This window comes from Aotus nancymaae, unplaced genomic scaffold (genome assembly GCF_030222135.1).
Source record: "Aotus nancymaae isolate 86718 unplaced genomic scaffold, 86718_ANA_hifiasm-v0.15.2.pri h1tg000046l, whole genome shotgun sequence".
Lineage (NCBI taxonomy): Eukaryota > Metazoa > Chordata > Mammalia > Primates > Aotidae > Aotus > Aotus nancymaae.
In genome coordinates this window covers 438,759-464,725 of record NW_026988460.1, presented here as the reverse complement: position 1 = coordinate 464,725, position 25,967 = coordinate 438,759, and the positions used below count along the sequence as shown (strand labels likewise).

The 25,967-nt window shown below is 39.6% G+C and overlaps 1 protein-coding gene across 3 annotated transcripts in view; it reads right to left on the bottom strand.

Moving 5' to 3' along the window:
* SLC25A26 (solute carrier family 25 member 26) overlaps window positions 1-25,967 on the bottom strand; it is a 165,982-nt gene that overhangs the window by 71,584 nt on the left and 68,431 nt on the right. The gene's annotated exons all lie outside the window — the stretch shown is intronic.

Here is a 25,967-nt window from a genome sequence, read left to right as displayed (position 1 = left end):
CTATTAAAACCTTGCAGAAAATTGTTTTTATTAATGATCTGTGGTCTTCAATATCAGACATCCAATATAACTGAAGTCTAGAATGAAAAATTCCATCTAGCAACTGATAAATTATTTACCACTGAGTGCTGAGCTATAAATTCACTTAGAAGTTTAAGTCATGGCATATGTATAAAACTTCAAATTCTAAGTCCACATTCATTTGCCCATGCTTGTTTGTTATTAAAACCACATGTTGTCACTGGATCATTTTATGGTTCATTTGAGACAAACATGCAGAAAATTGTGGGAAACAAATAGAGCCCTAGAAGTCTGTTAAAGGCAAGATACTCGATGCCAATGCAACCTCAGTTATGAGGCTTTGTGAAGCCCATGGTAAAAAGTGTATCCGTGGTTGAAAAGAGGTTTGTCTTAATAAGAAAACTTCACTGCAGCTGTAATGAGACTGAAACTGTAGCAACCACTGATCAAATTTTTATTTTTATCCCACAAACTAGAAAATATGAATCCCACTGCTTAATGAGAAAATGTGTCCCAAAACTTTAAATGGTATTTTTAACTAGTCATATATTTAAACTTCACAGGGTAAAAGTGTCCTATTTTTTAAAGAATCTAAAGCATCCATCAAACTAGTGAATTAATAACAAAGGACTTCTTTAAAAGACATTTTGCTAAGCCAGACGCAGTGGCTCATGCCTGTAATCCCAGAACTTTGGGAGGCCAAGGCGGCTGGATCATGAGGTCGGGAATTCAAGACCACCATGGCCAAGATGGTGTAACCTCGTCTCTACTGAAAATACAAAAATTAGCTGGGCACAGTGTGGCGGACGCCTGTAATCCCAGCTACTCGGAGCTGGGGAGGGCGGGGAGGGCGGGGCTGAGGCATAGAACTGCTTAAACCCAGGAGGGGGAGGTTGCAGTGAACGGAGATTGTGCCACTGCACTCCAGCCTGGGCGACAGAGTAAGACTTCATCTCAAAAACAAAACAAAACAAAACAAAGCAAAACACTTTGATATACCTTAAAGGTGAAAACAGAATCATTTCTGAATATTCCCTATAACTATATTCAAAGTCCATTTCATGCCCAATAAGCATTTTAAAGCAAATTTGCTATGGTTTGAATGTGTCCCCCAAAGTTTATGTGTTAGAAATTTGATCCCCAATGTGGCAGGGTTGAGAGGTAGGGTCTAATGGGAGGTATTTAGGTCATGGGGGTGCCACCTTCATGAATGGCTTAATCCTGTTATCTCAGGACAGAGTTCTATAGAAAAGGGCGACTTTGGTCCCTCAATCTTGGGCTTCCTAGCCTCCAAAACTGTGAGAAATAAATTTCTGTTCATTATAAATTACCCAGTGTGTGGTATTCTGTTATATCAGCACAAAACAGGCTAAGATAAAGTTCCTTCTGATAATTCTGAATTCTAACTAGCATATATCACTCTTAAAATAAGAAAAAAAAGCAGGCAGAGGCCGGACGCAGTGGCTCACGCCTGTAATCCCAGCATTTTGGGAGGCTGAGGCAGGTGGATCACGAAGTCAAGAGATCAAGACCATCCTGGCCAACATGGTGAAACCCTGTCTCTACTAAAATACAAAATTAGCTGGGCATGGTGGCGTGTGCCTGTAGTCCCAGCTACTCGGGAGGCTGAGGCAGAACTGCCTGAACCCAGGAGGTGGAGGTTGCAGTGAGCTGAGATCGCGCCACTACACTCCAGCCTGGCACCTGGCGACAGACCAAAACTCTGTCTCAAAAAAAAAAAAAAAAAGGGCAGGCAGAAAGCTATGTAACAAGAAAGCATAATACAATCCCCCAAGAGAACTTCTGAAAAATTTAAACTCAACTTTTGCCATTGTTTACACTACCCCATGAATCAAGTAACAACGTGCTTTATCTCTACGTCCCTATAATTACTTTACGTAACCTGTCCCCCACCCACTGGGCACACAATTCAACTGAACAAATCTTTAAAGGACCTCTACAGTTTGCTAAGCATGATGGTTTATAAAGAAGTAAAAGAGATACAAATCCCTACACGGAAGGGTTTCTCAAACTGGAAGCAACATCCAACCATCAGCACTCCCTAACTGCGCGCTGAGAGTCCAGTGCAGGTGGTGACTGGGGGAGGGGAAGCCTTTCCAGAAGGGACAACATTGCAACTGAGCCAAGATGCACAGATCCTCATAATACTATAAAAGACAAAAAAAGAACTCTAAATACAGAGAACAGTATAAATGTTAGCATGCATCATAATCATCTGGAGGACTTGTTTAAAAAAAAACAGATTCTAAACCCTAGCCCCAGACTACCAATTTAGGTAGGGCCTGAGATTTTGCATTAATATCAAATTCCCAGGTGATGCTAATAATGTTCTTGGTCTTTTCACTCTAACATTAGGTGATCAAAGAGGTGTGGTCTCTCTCTCTTAGTTTTTTTTTTTTTTTTTTTTAATAAAGATACTAATTCCATCATGGGGCCTCCACCTCCATGACCTAATTCACCTTCCAAAGGCCATGCACGTCCTGATACCATCATCTTGAAAGTTAGAATTTCAAAGTAATTCTAGGGGAACACAAACATTCAGACCATAGCAATTATATAAATATTTTAAAATATAACTGTTTTTTAAAATTGTTGAACTCAGGGCACTTTTAAGCAAACTTTAAATATTTCATAAACAAATTATCTTAAATTTACTTTTAAAAATGCAACTGGTTTATACCATTTCACACCTATTAGTATGACTAGAATTTAAAAAAAAACACATACAAACAGAAAATAACAATTACTGGCAAGTAATACTGGAACTCTAATATATCGCTGGTGGGAGTGTAAATGGTGCAGCCGCTGTGGAAAACAGTTTGGGGCTTCCTCAAACAGCTAAAAATAGAATTCCTATATGACTCAGCAACTCCACTTGTAGGTATACACCCAAGAGAATTAAAAGCAGGAACTCGAACAGAACCTGGCATACCACTGTTCATAGCAGCCTTACTCACAATAGCCAAAAGGTAGAAACAACCCAAGTGACCATCAATAGATGAAGGTTAACAAAATACAATATATCCATGCCATGTAATAGTATCCGAAGAAGGAATAAAGTTCTGATACAAACTATGACATGGATAAACCTTCAAAACACTGAGCGAAGTGAAAGAAGCCAAACACAAAGGACAAATATCGTGTGATCCACTGATATGAAATAATTAGAACAGGCAAATTCACAGAGACAGAAAGTGGATTAGAAGTTACTAGGGGCTGGGGTAAGGGGAGAGTGGGAACTTATTGCTTAATGGTTACAGAGTTTGTATTTGGAGTGATGAAAACATTTTAGAAATAGTGGTCATGGTTGCACAACACTAAATGTAATAAACGCTACTGAATTAGGCATTTAAAAATGATTAAAATGGCAAATTTTAGTTTATATATTTTTTATTAACTACCATCATAAAAAGCTCAAATTTAATTAATTCAAAGTTTAGTCTCAATTATTTGTCCAAAAGCCCACTAACGATTAAATTGCTGCCATCAATACTTTGATTTCAGTTTAGCTGACCTCTTAAGTTATGAAGACATATCATACTGGTTTTGTTTTGTCTACAGTATTCATATGGTCACAAAGAAAAACTGCTAATGGAAGATTAGACAATAATTTTAGCCAAATTTAGTCAAATCAACTTTGAAAGGCAGAAACAGTTACTAATAACAGGTTAGGAAGGTATAAGAATACTAGATAAGCAAGTCTGTTTCAAAGATAAATTATCTAACTTTCTTTCCACCCAGTCATATGAAAAATAAACTTCCTAATAAAAGCACACAAAGTTTTTTAATGGGATAAAACAGACCAGCAGGATGCATTATATACTGGTATAGTATCTTTGCCTATAGTTATTTTCCTAGCCATAATATAAATTTCCCAATGAACATAATCTCACTTGTCTCTGGCACTCCCTCACTCCCAACTTTCAATACTTTGAGTAACTAAAAATACAGAAAAGAAACAATTATATAATGAGGCTCCTAAAATACAGGAAATGTGTAATGAGCTATGCCATCATATACACTTCTCTACTTCAGTAACTTAGGTTCTGCAAACTCCAACCTGATTTTAGTGATGCTAACTCCTGATTTCTCACCACAAAACTAAGCTTCTCAAGGGTGGTTGTCACTCTGCCTTTACTGTTTATTCAATAGCCTTATGCATTTAGAAATATCAGTGTCAAGTGAAACTTGGTAAGTGCAGCATAAGTCACACTGCGGGGAAAGTAACTCAAATTTGTGAGTCCAAAAGTCCTTTGAGGCTGGGTGTGGTACTTCATATCTGCAATCCCAGCACTCTGGGAGGCCAAGGTTGTGATGGCTTGAGCCCAGGAGTTCGAAACCAGCCTGGGCAATAAAGAGAGATCCCATCTCTATAAAAAACTTAAATAGCTGGATGTGGTGGTGCACATCTATGGTCCCACCTATGTGGGAGACTGAAGCATGAGGAACCCTTGAGCCCAGGATTTCGAGGCTGTAGTGAGCTATGATGAGACAGTGCACTCCAGCCTGGGTGACAGGGCAACATCCTGTCTCAATGAATTTTTTTTAACAAATAAACGTCAGCCGGCCAAAATGGCTGAATAGAGACAGCTCTGCTCTGTGGCTTCCATCAAGAAGGACGAAAATGGTGAGTGAATTCTGCATCTTCAACTGACATACCAAGGTTCTCTCATTGGGACTGACTAGGTGGTTGGTGCAACCCATCGAGAGCGAGGAAAGGCAGGGTGGAGCAAGGGCCCACCTGGGAGCTACATGGGAGAAAAGGGAGCTCTCTCCCCCAATCAAGGGAGGCAGTGAGGGATTGTGCTACCCATCCCTGAAAACCACACTTTTCTCATGGATCCTTGCAACCCATGGATCAGCAGGTCCCCTCGTGAGCCCATGCCACCAGGGTTTGGGGTCCAAAGTATAGAACTATGCAGACTCACAGCAGGTACTCGGGTGGGCGGCCGCTCAAGCAGGCACTGAGACACAGGAGTATTTGCATACTCCAGCTCTAGGAACCCCAGTGAGGCAGGAGATCTGTCCACTCCCACTGGAAGGGGGCTGAAGCCAGGGAGCCAAGCAATCTCACTCCCATGGAACCCCAAGAGCTAAAATCCACTGGCTTGGAATCCCCACCGGTAAAATCCAGCAGGCTGGAGACTGACTAAGACAACTGAATTCCTCCGGGGAAAGAGCAGCCACCATCACTGCAACTCCAGTTGCCTGTATTCCTCTGCCATCGGTGCCAGTAAGACTGGGTGGTCTAGACGGGGAGCAACTCCCCACAGCACAGTACAGTGGCTGCGTCAGTCCTGATCCACTCCTCCTCATCAGGTAGGGCCTCCCTGAGGGAATTTCAGCATCCTCAGCCAGGGATTTGCAGACAGAACTCTGATATCCCTGAGAGGAGCCCCTGGGAGGAGGGCGGCTGTGGTATCATGAATAAACAATCTTAGTCTTCTCTTCCTGCTGGCTTCAGAGAGTCAGGGCAGCCTAGATGAGGGGGACTCCCCCCAGCAGACCACATCTGCTCTGCCAAGGGGGGCAGCCAGATTGCTTATTTACATAGGTCCCCTGACCCTACTCCTCCTGACTGGGTGAGACCTCCCAACAGGAGTTTGCAGACACCTCATAGAGGAGCATTCCAGCTGGCATCAGGTCAATGCTCCTCTGGGACTGAGCTCCCAGAGAAAGGAGCAGGCTGCCACCTTCACTGGTCTGCAGCCTCCACTAGTGATACCTCCAGGGGCAGGAGGGGCCCAGGAGAATCGGGTCTGGAGTGGACCCCAGCACACTGCAGTAGCCCTACAGAAGAGAGGCCTGACTGCTAAAAGAAAAAGAAACCAAAAGCAACGACAACAACATCATCAACAAAACAGACCCATAAAAATCCCATCCAAAGGTCAGCAGCCTCAAAGATCAAAGGTAGATAAACCCACAAAGATGAGAAAGAATCAATGCAAAAATGCTGAAAACTCAAAAAGCCAGAGTGCCTCTTTTCCTCCAAATGATTGAAACATGCCTCCAGTAGGGCACAGGACTGGGCCTAGGCTTGAGATGCATTAATTGACAGAAGTAGGCTTTAGAAGATGGGTAATAACAAACTTCACTGAGATAAAGGAGTATGTTCTAACTTATTGAAAAGAAGCTAAGAACCACGATAAAACATTATAGGGGGCCAGGTGTGGTGGCTCACGCCTGTAATCCCAGCACTTTGGGAGGCCGAGGTGGGTGGATCACAAGGTCAAGAGATTGAGACCATCCTGGTCAACGTGGTGAAACCCCATCTCTACTAAAAATACAAAAATTAGCTGGGCATGGTGGCACATGCCTGTAATCCCAGCTACTCAGGAGGCTGAGGCAGGAGAATTGCTTGAACCCAGGAAGCGGAGGTTGCGGTGAGCCAAGATCGAGCCATTGGTTTCCAGCCTGGGTAACAAGAGTGGAACTCTGTCTCAAAAAAAAACATTATAGGAGCTGTTAACCAGAATAACCAGTTTAGAGAGGAAAATAAATGACCTGATAGAGCTGAAAAACACAACATGAGAACTTCACAATGCAAACGTAAGTATCAACAGCCTAATAAACCAAATGAAAGAAAGGATATCAGGACTTGAAGACTATCTTGCTGAAATAAAATAGGCAGACAAGATTAGAAAACAAAGAATGAAAAGGAATGAACAAAACCTCTGAGAACTATGGGATTATGTTTAAAAAACAAACAAACAAAAAACCAAAAGAACCTATGATTGATGGGGTACCTGGAAGAGACGAGAACAGAACCAAGCTGGAAAACACACTTCAGGATATCACCCAGAACTTCCCCAACCTAGCAAAATAAGCCAACATTCAAATTCAGGAAAACCAGAGAACCCCAGTAAGATACTTCATGCAAATACCAACCCCACGACATGTAATCATCAGATTCTCCAAGGTCGAAATGAAGAAAAAAAATGTTAAAAGCAGCCAGAGAGAAAGGCCAGGTCATCTCTACAGGGAAGCCCATCAGACTAACAGTAGACCTCTCAGCAGAGACCCTACAAGCCAGAAGACATTAGGGACCAATATTCAACATGCTTACAGAAAAGAATTTCCAGCCTAGAATTTTGTATCTGGCCAAAGTAAGCCTCATAAGTGAAGGAGAAATAAAACCTTTTTCAGACAAGCCAAATGCTGAGGGAATTCGCCACCACCAGGGCCTGCCTTGCAAGAGTTCCTGAAGGAAGCACTAAATATGGAAAGGAAAAACCGGTACCAGCCACTACAAAACCAAATGGAATTACACAGGCCAGTGACATTACGAAGCAGCTACATAAACAAGTTTGCAAAATAATCAGCCACCATCATGATAACAGGAACAAATTCACACATAACGAAAGTAACCTTAAATGTAAATGGGCTAAATGGCCCCAATTAAAAGGCATAGAATGGCAAACTGGATAAAGAGTCAAGATCCACTGGTGTGCTGTATTCAAGAGACCCATCTCACATGAAAAGATACACACAGACTCAAAATAAAAGGAAAGAGGAAAATTTACCAAGCAAATAGAAAACAGAAAAAAGCAGGGGTTGCAACACTAGTCTCTGACAAAACAGACTTTAAACGAACAAACATCAAAAAAGACAAAGGAGGGCATTACATAATGGTAAAGGTGTCAATTCAGTAAGAAGAGTTAACTATCCTAAATATATATTCACCCAATACAGGAGCACCCAGATTCATAAAACAAGTTCTTAGAGACCTACAAAGAGACTTAGACTCCCACACAGTTATAGTGAGTGACTTTAACACTCTACTGTCAATAACGGGTCATTGAGACAGAAAATTAACAAAGATATTCAGGACTTGAACTCAGCTCTGGACTGAGTACACCTGATAGATACCTACAGAACTCTCCACCCCAAAACAACAGAATATTCATTCTTCTTGGTGCCACATGGCACTTACTTGCACAACTGGAAGAAAATCACTCCTCAGCAAATGCAAAAGAACTTAAATCATAACAAACAAGTCTCTCAGACCATAGTGCAATCAAATTACAACTTCAGAAACCCTCAAACTTAAGAACACTCAAAACCACAAAACTACATGGAAATTGAACAATCTGCTCCCTAATGACTACTAGGTAAATGATGAAATTAAGGCAAAAATCAAGTTACTTGAAACCAATTATAATAAACAGACAACGTACCAGAATCTCTGGGACACAGCTAAAGCAGTATTATGAGGGAAGTTTATAGCAATAAATGCCTATATAAAAAAGCTAGAAAGATCTCAAATTAAAACCTTAAAATCACAACTAAAAGAACTAAAAAACCAAGAGCAAACAAACCCCAAAGCTAGCAAAAGACAAGAAATAACCAAGATCAGAGCAGAACTGAAGGAGAGAGACATGAAAAACCTTTCAAAAAAAAAAAAAAAATCCAGGAGCTGGTTTTTTGAAAAAATAAAAATAGACTGCTAGCTAGACTAAAAGAAAGATGAAACAAACAGACACAACAAAAAATGATAAAAGGTGTATCACCACTGACCCCATAGAAACACAAACAATGATCAAAGAATACTATAAACACCTCAATGCAAATAAACTAGAAAATCTAGAAGAAACTGATACATTCCTGGGCATATAAACCCTCCCAAGAATGAACCAAAAAGAAGCTGAATCCCTGAATAGATCAATAATCTGTTCTGAAATTGAGGGGATAATAACCTACCCCCCGCCAAAAAAAAAAAAAAAGCCCAGAACCAGATGGATTTACAGCTGAATTATACCAGAAATACAAAGAGAAGCTGATACCTTTTCTTCTGAAACTATTCCAAACAACAGAGAAGGAAAGTCTCCTCCTTAACTCATTCTATAAGGCCAGCATCATCCTGATGCCAAAACCTGGCAGAGATACAACAAAAAAAGAAAACTTCGGGCCAATATCCCTAATGAACAAACATCGATGCAAAAATTCTCAATAAAATACTGGCACACTGAATACAGCAGCACATCAAAAAGCTTATCCACCAAAATCAAGTTGGCTTCATCCCCAGGATGCACAGCTGGTTCAACATACACAAATCAATAAACGTAATTCATCACATAAACAGATCTGAAGACAAAAACCATGATTATCTCAATAGACAAAGAAAAGGCCTTCGATAAAACTCAACATTCTTTCATGTTATGTCTCAATAAACTAGGTACTGATGGACCATACCTCAAAATAGTAAGAGCCAGATAGGACAAACCCACAGCCAGTATCATACTGAATGCGCAAAAGCGAAAGCAATCCCTTTGAAAACTGGCACAAGACAAAGAGGCCCTCTCTCACCACTCCTATCCAACACATTACTAGAAGTTCTGTCCAGGGTAACCAGGCAAGAAAAAAAAAACTAAATATTCAAATAGGAAGAAAGGAAGTCAAACTGCCTATTTACAGATGACATGATACCATATCTAGAAAACCCTATTGTCTCAGCCCTCAAGCTTCCTAAGCTGATAAGCAACTTCAGCAATGTCTCAGGATACAAAATCAATGTGCAGAAGTCGCAAGCATTCCTATACACCAACAATAGGCAAGCAGAGAACCAAATCATAAATAAACTCCCATTCACAACAGCTACAAAGATTAAAAAAAAAAAAAAAAAAACCCTAAGAATACAGCTAACAAGGGAAGTGAAGAGTCTCTTCAAGGAGAACTACAAACCAATGCTCAAGGAAATCAGAGAGGAAACAAACAAATGGAAAAACATTCCATACTCATGGATAGAAAGAATCAATATTACACAAATGGAAATACTACCCAAAGTAATTTATATATCCAATGCTACTCCCATTAAACTACCACAGCCATTCTTCAGAGAGTCAGAAGAAACTATTTTAAAATTCATATGGAATGAAAAAAGAGCTTGTACAGACAAGACAATCCTAAGCAAAAAGAACAAATCTAGCGGCAATACGCTACCAGACTTCAAACTATACTACAAGGCTACAATGACCCAAATAGCATGGTACTGGTAGAAAAGTAGACACATAGACCAATGCAACAGAATAAAGAACTCAGAATTAAGACTACACATCTACAACCACCTGATCTTCAATAAACCTGACAAAAACAAGCAATGGGGAAAGGATTCTTTATTTAATAAATGGTGCTAGGAGAACTGGCAAGCCATATGCAGAAAATTGAAACTGGACCCCTTCCTTATACAAAAATTACCTCAAGATGGATAAAAGACTTAAATGTAAAACCCAAAACCATAAAAACCCTAGAAAAAAATCTAGGCAATGCCATTCAGGACATAGACACAGGCAAAGGTTTCATGACAAAATCACCCAAAGCAACTGTGACAAAAGCAAAAACTGATAAATGGGATCCAATTAAACTAAAGAGCTTCAGCACAGCAAAAGAAACTATCATCAGCGCAAACAGGCAACCTACAGAATGGAAGAAAGTTTTTGCAATTTATCCATCTGACAAAGGTCTAGTATCCAGAGTCTACAAGGAACTTAAATTTACAAGAAAAAAAAACAAACAAAAACAAAAACAAACAGGGGGATCTGGAAAGATGGCCAAATAGGAACAGCTCCAGCCTGCAGCTCCCAGCAAGACCAATGCAGAAGACAGGTAATTTCTGCATTTCCAATTGAGGTACCCAGTTCATCTCACTGGGACTGGTTAGACAGTGAGTGAAGCCCACAGAGGGCAAGGGTGTCACCTTGCCCTCTGTGTCACCTCACCTGAGGGTGGGTGTGATCTCACCTGAGAAGCACAAAGAGCTGAGGAACTCCATCCCCTAACCAAGGGAAGCCATGAGGAACTGTGTCATTATGGATGGTGCTATCCAGCCCAGATACAATGATTTTCCAATGGTTTTCACAACCCACAGACCAGGAGATTCTCTCAGGTGCCTATATCACCAGGGCCCTGGGTTTCATGCACAAAACTAGGTGGCTATTTGGGCAGGCACAGAGCTAGGTGCAGGAGTTTTTTGTTTGTTTTTTTTTTCCCCGTATCCCAGAGGCACCTGAAACCCCAGTGAGACAGAACCATTCACTCCCCCTGAAAGGGGGCTGAAGGCAGGGAGCCAAGGGGTCTTGCTCAGTGGGTCCCACCCTGACAGAACCCAGCAAGCTAAGACCCACTGCCTTGAAATTCTCGCTGCCAGCACAGCAGTCTGAAGACGACCTGGGATGATCGAGCTTGGTGGGGGGGAAGGGCATCCACCATTACTAAGGCTTGAGTAGGCAGTTTTCCCCCACAGTGTAAACAAAGCTGTCGGGTAGTTTACACTGGGTGGAACTCACTGCAAAGCCACTGTACCCAGACTGCCTCGCTAGATTCCTCCTCACTGAGCAGAGCGTCTCTTGAAAGAAAGGCAGCTGCCCCAGTCAGATACTTATAGATTAAACTCCCATCTCCCTGGGACAGAACACCTAGGGGCAGGGGCAGCTGTGGATGCAGCTTCAGCAGACTTAAACATTTCTGCCTGCTGGCACTGAAGAGAGCAGCGGATCTCCCAGTACAGCGCTGAAGCTCTGCTAAGCAACAGACTGCCTCCTCACGTGGGTCCCTGATCCCCATGCCTCCTGACTAGGAGACACCTCCCAGCAGGGGTCAACAGACACCTCATACAGGAGAGCTCTGGCTGGCATCTGGTAGGTGCCCCTCTGGGATGAAGCCTCCAGAGGAAGAAGAAGGCAGCAATCATTGCTGTTCTGCAGCCTCCACTGGTGATACCCAGGCAAATTTAGTGTCTGGAGTATACCTCCAGTGAACTCCAGCAGACCTGCAGCAGAGGGACTTGACTCTTAAAAGGAAACTAACAAACAGAAAGCAACATCAACAAAAAGGATGCCCACGCAAAAACCCCATCTAAAGGTCATAAGCATCAAAGATCAAAGGTAGACAAATCCACAAAGGCGAGGAAAAACCAGCCCAAAAAAGCTGAAAATTCCAAAAACCAGAATGCCTCTTCTCCAAAGGATCACAGCTCCTCATCAGCAAGAGAACAAAACTGGACAGGGAATGAGTCTGACGAATTGACAGAAGTAGACTTCAGAAGGTGGGTAATAAAAAACTCCTCAGAGCTAAAGGAGCATATGCTAACCCAATGCAAAGAAGCTAAGAACCCTGATAAAAGTTACAGGAACAGCTAACTAGAATAACCAGTTTAGAGAAGAATATAAATGACCTGATGGAGCTGAAAAACACGACATGGGAGCTCCACAAAGCATACACAAGTATCGATAGCTGAATCAATCATGCAGAAGAACTCATGTCAGAGACTTAACATCAACTTAATAAAATACAGTGTGAATATTACAAAAAAAAAAAAAGAAAAGAAAAAGAAAAAACGAACAAAGCCTCCAAGAAATATGGGACTATGTGAAAAGACCAAACCTAGACTGACTGGTGTACCTAAAAGTGACAAACAGAATGGAACCAAGTTGGAAACCACACTTCATGATATTACCCAGGAAAACTTCCCCAACCTAGAAAGACAGACCAACATTCAAATTCAGGAAATAAAGGGAACACCACAAAGATACTCCACGAGAAGAGCAACCCCAAGACACATAATCATCAGATTCACCAAGACTGAAACGAAGGAAAAAACATTAAGCGCAGACAGAGAGAAAGGTCAGGTTACCTACAAAGGGAAGCCCATCAGACTAACAGTAGATTTCACTGCAGAAACCCTACAAGCCAGAAGAGAGTGGGGGCCAATATTCAACATTCTTAAAGAATTTTCAACCCAGAATTTCGTATCCAGCCAAACTAAGCTTCATAACTGAAGGAGAAATAAAATCCTTTATAGACAAGCAAATGCTAAGGGATTTTGTCACCACCAGGTCTGCCTTACAAGAGTTCCTGAAGGAAGCACTAAATATGGAAAGGAAAACCCGGTACCAGCCACTGCAAAAACATACCAAAATATAAAGACCAACAACACTATGAAGAAACTGCATCAACTAATGTGCAAAATAACCAGCAACCATCAAGATAACAGGATCAAATTCATGCATAACAATATTAACGTTCAATGTAAATGGGCTAAATGCCCCAATTAAGACAAAGACTGGCAAATTGGATAAAGAGTCAAGATGCATCAGTGTGCTATATTCAGGAAACCCTCTCGCATGCAAAGACACATACGCTCAAAATAAAGGGATGGAGGAATATTTACCAAGCAAATTGAAAGCAAAAACAAAAGCAGGGGTTGCAATCCTAGTCTCTGACGAAACAGACTTTAAACCAACAAACATCAAAAAAGACAAAGAAGGGCATTATATAATGGTAAAAGGATCAATGCAACCTAAATATATATGCATCCAATACAGGAGCACCCAGATTCATAAAACAAGTTCTTAGAGACCTACAAAGAGACTTAGACTTCCACACCATAATAATGAGAGACTTTAACACCCCACTGTCAATATTAGACAGATCAACGAGACAGAAAATTAACAAAGATATCCAGGACTTCAACTCAGCTCTATACAAGCAAACCTAATACACATCTACAGAACTCTCCACCCCAAATCAACAGAATATACATTCTTCACAGGACCACATCGCACTGATTCTAAAATTGACCACATAACTGGAAGTAAAACACTTCTCAGCAAATGCAAAAGAAGAGAAATCATAATAAACAGTCTCTCAGACCACAGTGCAATCAAATTAGAACTCAGGATTGAGAAACTCACTCAAAACTACATGAAAAGTGAACAACCTGCTCCTGAATGACTACTGTGTAAATAGCAAAATTAAGGCAAAAATAAGTAAGTTCTTTGAAACCAAGAAAAGCAAAGACACAATGTACCAGAATCTCTGGGACACAGCTAAAGCAGCGTTTAGAGGAACATTTATAGCATTAAATACCCACAGAAGAAAGCAGAAAATATCTAAAATCAACACCCTAACATCACAATTAAATGAACTAGAGAATCAAGGGCAAACAAATTCAAAAACTAGCAGAAGACGAGAAATAACTAAGATCAGAGCAGAACTAAAGGAGACAGAAACACAAAAAACCCTTCAAAAAAAAAAAAAATCAATGAATCCAGAAGTTGTTTTGAAAAGATAAACGAAATAGACTGCTAGACAAACTAATAAAGAAAAAAATTGAGAAGAATCAAATAGACACAACAAAAAATGATAAAGGGGATATCACCACAGATCCCAAAGAAATACAAACTACCATCAGAGAATACTATAAACACTTCCACATGAATAAACTAGAAAATCTGGAAGAAATAGATAAATTCCTGGACACATACACCTTCCCAAGACTAAACCAGGAAGAAGTTGTATCCCTGAATAGACCAATAACAAGTTCTGAAATGAAGGCTGTAATTAATGGCCTACCAACCAAAAAAAGCCCAGTACCAGATGGATTCACAGCTGAACTCTACCAGAGGTACAAAGAGGAGTTGGTACCATTCCTTCTGAAATTATTCCAAACATTAGAAAAAGAGGGACTCCTCCATAATTCATTTTATGAGGCCAGCATCATACTGATACCAAAACATGGCAGAGATGCAACAAACAAAGAAAATTTCAGGCCAATATCCCTGATGAACATCGATGTAAAAATCCTCAATAAAATACTGGCAAACTGAATCCAGCAGCACATCAAAAAGCTTATCCACCACAATCAAGTCTGCTTCATCCCTGGGATGTGAGGCTGGTTCAACATATGCAAATCAATAAATGTAATCCATCGCATAAACAAAACCAATGCCAAAAACCACGATTATATCAACAGATGCAGAAAAGGCTCGTGAAAAAATTCAACACCCCTGATGCTAAAAACACCCAATAAACTAGTTATTGATGGAATGTATCTCAAAATACTAAGGGTTATTTATGGCAAACCCATAGCCAATATCATACTGAATGGGCAAAAGCTGAAAGCAGTCCCTTTGAAAACTGGCACAAGGATGCCCTCTCTCAGCACTCCTACTCAACACAGTATTGAAAGTTTTCACCAGGGCAATCAGGCAAGATAAAGAAAAGTTATTCAAATAGGAAGAGAGGAAGTCAAATTGTCTCTGTTTGCACATGACATGATTATATATTTGGCAAACCCCATTGTCTCAGCCCAAAAACTGCTTAAGCCGATAAGCAACTTCAGCAAAGCCTCAGGATACAAGATTAATGTACAAAAATCACAAGCGTTCCTATACACCAAAAACAGACAAACAGAAAGCCAAATCATGAGTGAACTCCCATTCACAATTGCTACAAAGAGAATAAAATACCTAGGAATGCAACTTACAAAAGACGTGAAGGAGAACTACAAATTACTGCTCAAGGAAGTAAGACAGGACCCAAGCAAATGCAAAACATTCCATGCTCATGGATAGGACGAATCAGTATCACAAAAGTGGCCATACTGCCCAAAGTAATTTATAGATTCAATGCTCCCCATCAAGCTATCATTGACTCTCTTCATAGAATAAGAAAAAAAACTACTTTAAACTTCATATGGAATCAAACAAGATCCTGTAAAGCCAAGACAATCCTAAGCAAAAAAACAAAGCTGGAGCCATCACGCTACCTGACTTCAAACTATACTACAAGGCTACAGTAATCAAAATAACATGGAACTGATACCAAAACAGATTGACCAATGGAACAGAACAGAGCCCTCAGAAATAACACCACACATCTATAACCATCTGATCTTTGACAAACCTGACAAAAACAAGCAATAGGGAAAGGATTCCCTATTTAATCAATAGTGTTGGGAAAACTGGCTAGCCATATGCAGAAAGTGTAAACTGGACCCCTTCCTTATACCATATACAAAAATTAACTCAAGATGGATTAAAGACTTAAACGTAAGACCTAAAACCATAAAAACCCTAGAAGAAAACCTAGGCAGTATCATTCAGGACATAAGGCATGGGCAAAAACTTCATGGTTAAAACACCAAAAGCAATGGCAACGAAAGCTAAAATTGACAAATGGGATCTAATTAAACTAAAGAGCTCTGCACAGCAAAAGAAACTATCATCAGAGTGAACAGGCAACCTACATAATGGGAGAAAGTTTTTGCAATCAAAACCGCAATGTGATACCATCTCACTCCAGTCACAAAGGCAATCATTAAAAAGTTAAGAAACAGCAGATGCTGGCAAGGTTGTGGAGAGACAGGAATGCTTTTACACTGTTGGTGAGAATGTAAATTAGTTCAACCATTGTGGAAGATGGGGTGGCGATTCCTCAAAGACCTAGAACCAGAAATACCATTTGACCAAGCAATCCTGTTACAGAGTATACACCCAAAGGAATATAAATCATTATATTACAAAGATACAAGCACACATATGTTCACTGCAGCACTATTCACAATAGCAGAGACAAGGAATCAATCCAAATGCCCATCAATGATAGATTAAATAAAGAAAATGTGGTACACATACAGCATGAAATACTATGCAGCCATAAAAAGGAACAAGATCATGTCCTTTGCAGGAACATGAATGGAGCTGGAAGCCATTACCCTCAGCAAACTAATGCAGGAACAGAAAACCAAACAACATGCTCTCACTTAAAAGTGAACAATGAGAACACATGGATGCAGGGAGAGAAAAACACATACTGGGGTCTTTTGGGGGTGGGGTGGGGGGAAGGAGAGCATCAGGAAAGATGGATAATGCATGCTGGGCTTAATACCAAGGTGACAGGTGCAGCAAACTACAACAGCACATATTTACCTATGTAACAAACCTGCACATCCTGCACAGGTACCCTGGAACTTAAATAAATAAATGAAAGTCCTTCAATCCCTAATATAAAATACTTGGTATCTGTTAACATTACCTTTTAAAATCCTAAACAAAAGTTACATTTTTTATAACATTGATTAAATTACATCATCAAGTTAGAGAATCACCTTAGAAAAAAATATTTAGATCCATTTGAGAAAAAAGAGACATGTTCTCCTGTTATCTTCAAATTATAGCAATGCACTTAGTAATGGCAAAGAATTCCATTTCCTAAATTTAGACACTGCTTCTCCAAACTTCTCACAACCATGAGAACACCAAAGAAAGGCATGATAAACTAACAAACTATAATGAGCTTGCATATTATTATTTGAAGGGAATGAGATAGAGATCATTTAGAAAAGGTTTTGGCTTTTGGAAGCTTCAAGTGTAAAAATTCAGTTCCTAGAAAACTATCAGTTGCTAATAAAGAATCCAAGAACTCTAACGAGTGATACTACAGTGTTATACATTTTTTTTAAAAAAGTGACACTACAGTGTTATTTAAAAAAAAACACCACAAGATATATTTTGGTGACAAAATCTTCTGAATTATTAACATTATGGGGCTAACTGGTTGTGAGTTTATCAGGTCTCTTTGACCCTATAAATCATAGTAATGTTATAAATCATCCTCTTAATACTAATGTATCAATTTTTATCACAGTTCATTTGGTAAATAGGAGAACTCTGCAAAGTTCTGCAGCCAGCAACAAATTAGATGTCCACCCACATGGTGGTCAATCAGTCTCATGTACAGAGAGAAAGGAAACAATATCATGATTCTAAAACATTTTAAGGAATATATTTGTGAACAATGAATCCTCAATGCTCGATATCTCCATGGTTTCCTGAAAGCACCAGTGAACCATGAAGTATATATCCCAGTTAGTACATTCAGCAATCAGGGGTTATTACAGAGTATACCAGTACAACAGTATATATACAAGCTACACACAACACCTTGCAGAAGCTCAGAAGCCATCCCACACCTTTGATTCTAATCCTCCTCCAGCAAAAGAAAAAATACGACAATGGATGTGTGAACACAAAACTGAAGGGAAGTTTTTAGCTTAGATATGAGACATAAGAAAAAGTAAGTTCCGGGGCCGGGCGCGGTGGCTCACGCCTGTAATCCCAGCACTGTGGGAGGCCGAGGCGGGTGGATCACGAGGTCATGAGATCAAGACCATCCTGGTCAACATGGTGAAACCCCGTCTCTACTAAAAATACAAAAAATTAGCTGGGCACAGTGGCGCGTGCCTGTAATCCCAGCTACTCAGGAGGCTGAGGCAGGAGAACTGCCTGAACCCAGGAGGCGGAGGCTGCGGTGAGCCGAGATCGCGCCATTGCACTCCAGCCTGGGTAACAAGAGCGCAACTCCGTGTCAAAAAAAAAAAAAAAAGAAAGAAAAAGTAAGTTCTGGAATCTTCTTAAATCAAAAGGCATTGTGGGAGGCCCCCAAGATTCCCACTCCCTGGTGCACCTGCCCTGTATAACCCTCCCCCATTGAGTGTGGACGGGACTATGAACTGGACAGAGAAGAGTCCTGTGATGAGGTTACAGTTCATTACATTTCATGACAAACATGAAGGGATTCTACAGATGTAATTAAGGTCCCACATCAGTTGGTGCTGAGTTTACCAAAAGGGAGATTATCATGGATGGGCTCGACTTCAAAGGTAAGTTCTTAGGAAAATCAGCCCCTTCCTAACAAGATCTGAATTGTTAGAGATTCTCCTGCTGGCTCTGAAAAAATAAAATTCCATGTTGTAAAAGTGCCTATGGAGGGGGCCACATGGCAAGGACCTAAGAGCAGCCTCTAGAAGTCAAGTATGTTCCCCATCCAATAGCTAATGAGAAACGAGACCCTCAGTCATACTGTCACAAGGAAATGCCATCTGCCAATCGCCTGTGCATTTGGAAGAGAATCCCAGCCTCAGATGAGTTCAGGGTCCCTGCAACACCTTGAATGCCACCATGTGAAACACTGAATGGAGAACTCAGCCACGTGGTCCCCAGACTGCTGCTTTAGAGACCCAGGAGATCATCAGTATATATTACCTTAAACCCCTAAAGTTGCGGTGATTCATTACACAACAACAGAAAGTTGACAATCACCTACTGCACCTCTAGATGTTCTCCTATGTGATCCTGATGTTACATGACACTTGAAGTTACTCATTTCCATGGAGTAAAGAATGTGGGACATTCGAGTTAAGTGATCTTGAGTGGCCGTTAAATTTCCGAAGCCCCACAATATTTTCTGACTTATAGCCTAATCTTACCTGGAAGGCATCTTGCTGATTATCTGATCCAGCCACCTCACTTTCTAGCCAAGACAGAGAGGGAGCTAGCCTCCTCAGCCTCACAGGACTAATGAACAGCACAGGATGAGCCACAGGCCCAGCTCCTCCAGCACCATTAGCTGTTCCCTTGGAAGTCTTTTCTTAAAAGTGGCCACTCCTTAAAGATACTCACAGTTGTGCTTGACTAGAGAGGGGGAGAGAAGCAGTGTATCTCCGCTCTCTGTTACTGTAGTAAAATGGCCATAAAACAAATACTGCATGCTTTAGAAAAGTGGAGTATAAAGCAGATATATGAAAGGATTCAAAGACTAAAAGCAGCATTAAAGATGTCAACAGTGAATAGACTATGATAACTATTATATTTTAATGTCTTCTGTGTCTTTCTACCTCTCAGGGGATATTAAAATTGTCACTACTCAGGGGAGGTGCTCCTGACATCTAGTGGGTAGAGGCCAGGGATGCTGCTAAACAACCTGCCATGAATAGAGGGGTCTCCAATGGACACAATCCTCAGGCCCTCAAACTCTGCTTTAAGGTATCTGTTATCTCTCTTTACCCCTGCTGAGCCCCTAGCACTGGGACACTGAACACATGGCTTGCCCCACCTGTGCTCCCTTACACACTCAGAAGGCAAAGCTCTCCCTTGAGTCCCAATTTTCTTTGGCTTGGTCTTTAATCACTTTTCTTTGGTTTGAACTTAAATATGGGCTGAAACTTTTCACCAAGTTGTATCCAGCTCTAATATACAAGCACACCTGCCCTGCTCAACAATCCTTCTGACAGACAAAGCCAAAACATTATCATGCATACTTGATTTTAACAAATGTATGTTTTATGACACAGATCAAAATCTGGTGACTTATCAAAATCTGGTGACTTACCCGCAAGGCACTAGTGGGTTATGAGTGTGCAGAAATAGTGGAGAACCACTGCTTATTCTAAACTGTTGGCAGCAAATAAACATTACACGGGCCAAGCAAAAGAAAAGTGATATCGATGACTGGAATGAGAAAAGTGTCAAAACAACAGGGAGTGGCAGAGACTCTGATGACATAGAGAGCACAGTTCCTGTCAAAAGAGACAGCCGCTGCTCTGCTCTAGACAATTACTGCCATGCAGTAATGTAGGCCCATTATGACAAGAAATCCAGATTTTCTAAAAAAAACTTGGGTATCTGGAGTTGTATATGAAACCATACAATTTTAACATGTCATAATTTTCAAAACCCTTGAGTCCAATGTTTTGGACCGCCTCTTTGAAATTTATGGTCTCGAGATTATAAAAGCAACTGAAGAGATGCCAAGTGGGCAAATTCAGAGGGGGGGTTCAGGATGTACTCTGCACAACAGATGGAGTATTACAGACACTACGGATGGAGCTAAATGACGGGCCTTGAATGAGGCCAACAAGTTTCAGAGGGGCTGCCAGTGATATTTTCATCATCATTATCATCACAGTAATCATAAATCATAACATTTACAGAGGATTATATTTCAGGCACTGTCCTAAGCATTTCATATATATGAACACATGTAATGTTCCCAACAACCTTATGAGGTTGGTATTATTATTACTCTCATCCTACAGAGGAAGAAAATGAAATAAGACAGTTTAAATAACTTGCATAAGGCCACATGACTGGTAAGTACCAGAGCTGAGATTTGAACTCAGACACGCAACCTTAGAGTCCATGCTTCTAATCATCCCAGCACAATTCTCATGCTTGTATCTGTAGGCATTTAGTTCTACATCTCTCTGTAACTACACTTAAGTATGTTTCATCCACCTAAGTTCTTAATGGTAACATGTAGATAAGAAAAGACTAAAACAATGCTTAAGGTACTCTGTCTAAACATATACAGAAATGGAAGCATTTTTCCCAAATGAAAATGTTAGCCACTCCTCTCTCTAAATTATGTTGGCCTAGTAGGATTCAGTCCTTCTTGTTAAAAGTTTTACTTTCTAATGATATTCTGGGCTTCTGTTTACATAAAAGTACTAACAAACAGATGCAGAAGTCACACTCTCTGGCATGTAAGTCAAAAGGCATAGACGACTTGGTTGTGCCCTCCAACCAGAGTGGGAACTGTGGCAAACAATTACAAAGCCCATCAAAGATGTATGGCATCAACTTGTCCTACACACTGCGGCAGTATTACAAAAATCCTTTAAAAGTCTGTATAAAAATCCTTAGCAACTTAGCAAGCAAAATTACACTTCAAAGCAGCTAGTATGTAAATTAACTTCACATTTCACTTCATTTTAAAACAAGAGACCTTGCTATAATAAATTGAGGGAAACTGGCAATTTTGAGTTGAATATTAAAAAGAAAACTAAATTTTCACCTTTATATGAGTTCTGCTATTTGTTGTTCTTCATGAACTCTATTTTCCATTTCAGAATCCAATTCTTCAAAGGATAGAATGAGTTCTATCATTTTATTCTGGCAGGTCAAACATTGGTCCAATATTATAAAAATGCAGAGACTTTATTTAGACATGAAAAGCAATGAAGTATTTTCAATGTCATAATTCCCAAATCTGCTTAGAAAACAAAATGTAATTTTTAAATAGAATTTTAAATTGTGTTGGAAAAAACAAACTCTGCACATACAGAAGCATAAAAACAGATTAACAAGTGAATTTAATAATATACTAAAAAATAATATACATGTCTTAGCAATCACTTTAAAGAAAGCACTAAAAATATCAGTACTAGTCCACCTCCTTTTAATATACGCTACAGTCTAAAATATTTCTATTTCCTTATTTCTAGGAAATTATACTGCTCAAACTTTTTTTTCATGTAGCAAAAAGGAAAAAGTCTCTCTCAAAATGCTATGCAAATATGCAGAGACCATGACAGTATACCCAGGAGGATGTATATAAATCCTTATTCTATTATGGATCTTAAAAACAAACAAAAAACAAGCATTGGGGACATCACCACCAAAGGACTGTTTAAGAAAGTAGTTTTTAGATTGTAATTGTTCAAAATTATTTAAGATGAATAGGAAAACAATTTGCAATATATGCAAATAATAACAAATTTTACTTCTGGCTAATTCAATTATTTCCTTTGGAAAAGAATAAAGTTCAAATCATATTGCCAATGTCACTATAACAAAATCTTGCCATTACAAAAGATCTCCCAAACTGCAGTCAATGGCCTGTTCACTTCTAGTAATATTGGTAATAGCTAAATTCCAGAATGACACCGAAAAAAAAAAAAAAAAAACCCTAGCCTAGAAGTCTACTGGAGTTCACTGTAACGGGATTTAAGCTATAATTAAATTTGATTAGCTTGGTTCAAACCTCAAGTTCAAAAGAATTATCAGCATGAATGGATGAAAAGCCCTTTTACACGGGCATTTTGAAAATATGAAAAGGGCTGACACAGCAAGCATCAAAGACTTTAAAAGCAATTGACCCTTCCCAGAGCAAAGGAGAAATGCTAACAGCTGAAACTCAGATGCTGCGTGCAAAGAAAATAAAGTTCCAGATGGTTCAAAAGCCTGGTAGTTTATTAAATATTATTATTTTTAACTGGATTTTACCCAGGGATAGCCAAATGTCATCCATAAAATGTAAAAAAGTAGTATAATACCATCCCTTGAAAAACCAAAGCAAATAAATATTCCCTTTTTCAAAACTACCAGATGAGGAAGCGTCTCAAGGAGTTATACAAACAGCCAAGATGATAAACAATCATGATGTTTAATAATAATAATAAAAAATCAATAACCTAAAAATCCAAATCAGTTTATTTCGAGACATTTAACTGTTAGTCTATATACACACATTCGCAGGCACACACCCTCCTTGAATGACATTGTATTTTTCATGTATTAAGAAAGAAGAAAAGTAAAAGCAGCAGAAATAAATATGGCCTACAGAACTGTGTTAGGGACTGAGGGTTAAAACAGATTTTAGAAGTAATTAAAAATTAGTATTAGAGGATTATATACACAAAAGTTTGTTTACCGGGCACAGTGGCTCACACTTGTAATCCCAGCATTTTGGGAGCATGAGGTGGGCAGATCACTTAAGGCCAGGAGTTCAAGACCAGCCTGGCCAACATGGCAAAACCCAGTCTCTACTAAAAATACAAAAATCATCCAGGCATGGTGTAACATACCTGAAGTCCCAGCTACTCACGAGGCTGAGGCACAAGAATTGCTTGAACCCAGGAGGCAGAGGTTGCAGTGAGCTGAGATTGTGCCACTGCACTCCAGCCTGGATGACAGAGGGAGACTTTGCCTTGGAAAAAAAGTTTGTTAAATGTATTCTTTTAAATATATACATGGAAATAGGTGCGTACACATGCACATAAAATGAATTGTATCAATATGTAAGCATACACACAGTAATGTATACATACGTAAGTATTCGTGTACACACACATACACGCACACAAATCAAGGGTCCCTTTTCAACAAAATAAAGTTAGTTAACTCGGTTTATACACTGAGCTTTTAGATGGCACCTTCAAATGAGTCTTTAACTTTTCCCTTGTTAGCATACCATTTCTATAACTTGGAATCTGGGGGAAGGAAAAGACTGTCTTCATGAAATGGAAACATTGTATGCCAAATGAAGCAGGTGTGAGATATCTCAAAGATGAAAGCAAAACTCCAAGTAACAACGTCATCCTGTAATGCTTTCTTGACATGAACAATTTTGCTATTCCTCTTTTTGAGATTTATTACAAAGCACTGTGTTTGTGATCTTTCCTAACACAGATGAGTAGTGTCACTGGTGCTCATTTCTAACAGCTTTTAGCACTGTGGAAAAAGTCAATTCAACACTGATGCCACTTAAAATGGTTAAGAAACTCAGCTACAGCAGAGAGGCTGTTGCACCCCTTAAATGATCTTTCCTTAAAACATTTTCTTCACAAGCCAAATAATTCTTAATTCTCTTATTCTGAAAACTGTTTATTACAAATCACCAGTTTCAAAATAATTCAAAGTGATCTCCCACTAAAAAAAAAACCCCACAAAAAAAATCAATCATATTCACTTTTCTGTCCATTAAAAATGTGCTGAAGGCGACACAGATGTGCCTTTCAGAAATTTATTATATTAAAAAAAATTATCCACAATCTGTGACAAGGAGTTTCACTAGAGAAAATATTAATTTCACCAGTGCTGTAATAATATCCAACATTTCATTTTCCTCCTGATATACCTACCAAACGGTTTTGGTATTTAAGCTTTTCTTTTTTCAAAACAGAACAAGAAAATCTTTTAACTGAACTTGGTATCACACTTCAGAATGCATCAGAATCATTCAGAGAGTGTGTAACACAAATTCTGGGACTCAGCCCCAGAGTTTCTGATTCATAAGGTCTGAAGCGGGGACTTAGAGTCTGCATTTCTAACAAGTTCTGAGGGAATGCAGCTGCTATTGGTGGAGGGACTGTACTTTGAGAACCAATGATCTATGCAGTATTTTCTTTCTTTTGATAATTTACAAATTTGATAATGAGAAAACGGTATACTATATCCTTTAAAGACAGACAGACAGACTTCGAGAACAGAATTAAAGAAAAATTGACAAAAAGGAAATGGAAGGCACAGCACAGGCCTTCGAGATGATGTGGTTTAGTATTCAGCAAACATTTTCTGTAAAGAGCCAGATAATAAATAGTTTAGGCTTTATGGTCCATACAGTCTCTGTCACAACTATTCAACTCTGCCATTGTTGTGTGAAAGCAGACAGACAATACAAAATGAAAGAAAGTGGCTGCATGCCAGTAAAGCTTTATTGCAAAAACAGGCTGCCATCTGGATTTGGCCCGCAGGTCACAGTTTACCAACTATTTTTAAAAAGACGAAATCAATGCCCAGAGAGATTAAACAACTTCAAAAGGTACAAGATAGCAAGTGGCAAAATTACAACTACACCTTCAGTGTCCTGATGTTTGATGTACCAAGGAAGCTACTGTTATAGTAATATTTTGATAAAGAACAGCCACAAATGGAATGCATTAAAAAACCTCATGTAGCTTAAGGATCAAAAAGAAAAAAATGACTCTACTAAGCAAAAGAGCATCTCAGTTCTGGAATTAATACCAGACATCCCTTTTTTTTTTTTTTTTTTTTTTTTGAGACAGAGTTTGGCTCTTGTTGCCCAAGCTAGAATGCAATGGTGCCATCTCGGCTCACTGCAACTTCTGCCTCCCACGTTCAAGCGATTCTCCTGCCTCAGTCTCCTGAGTGGCTGGGATTACAGGCACCCGCCACGGCACCCAGCTAATTTTGTATTTTCAGTAGAGACGCAGTTTCACCATGTTAGCCAGGCTTGTCTTGAACTTCTGACCTCAGGTGATCCACCCTCCTCGACCTCCCAAAGTGCTGGAATTACAGGTGTCAGTCACCATGCCAGCCCAATGCCATACATTCTTATTCCTATTATTATTTGTAAATGGGAGGCTTACACCACTAGACGACAATCTGGACTCTTGTGATATGGCTTCCTGCAACTTACAGTAGGTTGGAGCAGGGCCTACACCCATCAAGCCTTCTGACCAGGGAGTGTAAAAAACGGAATCAAGAACCTCTCAATTTTTACCCTCTTGGTCCTACACCTTTCTCATCCCATTTGCCATCTAGTTGATGCCATTTGTTACAAAATTCTTCCCAATACTAAAATTTTGGTTAAGAGCCAAAAGGGGTAGTAAACTGTGAAACTTAAGTTAAAAACAATGTTTCTGTACAGTCTACAAGGTTTGATCTTCATTCTAGTATTAAATAATTATTAGGTTAAACAGAATATTTAGCTAATATAAGTAAAACAGACATTTATCTTCACTTAGATACCTAAAAGTATATTATGTAAACACATATATACACATA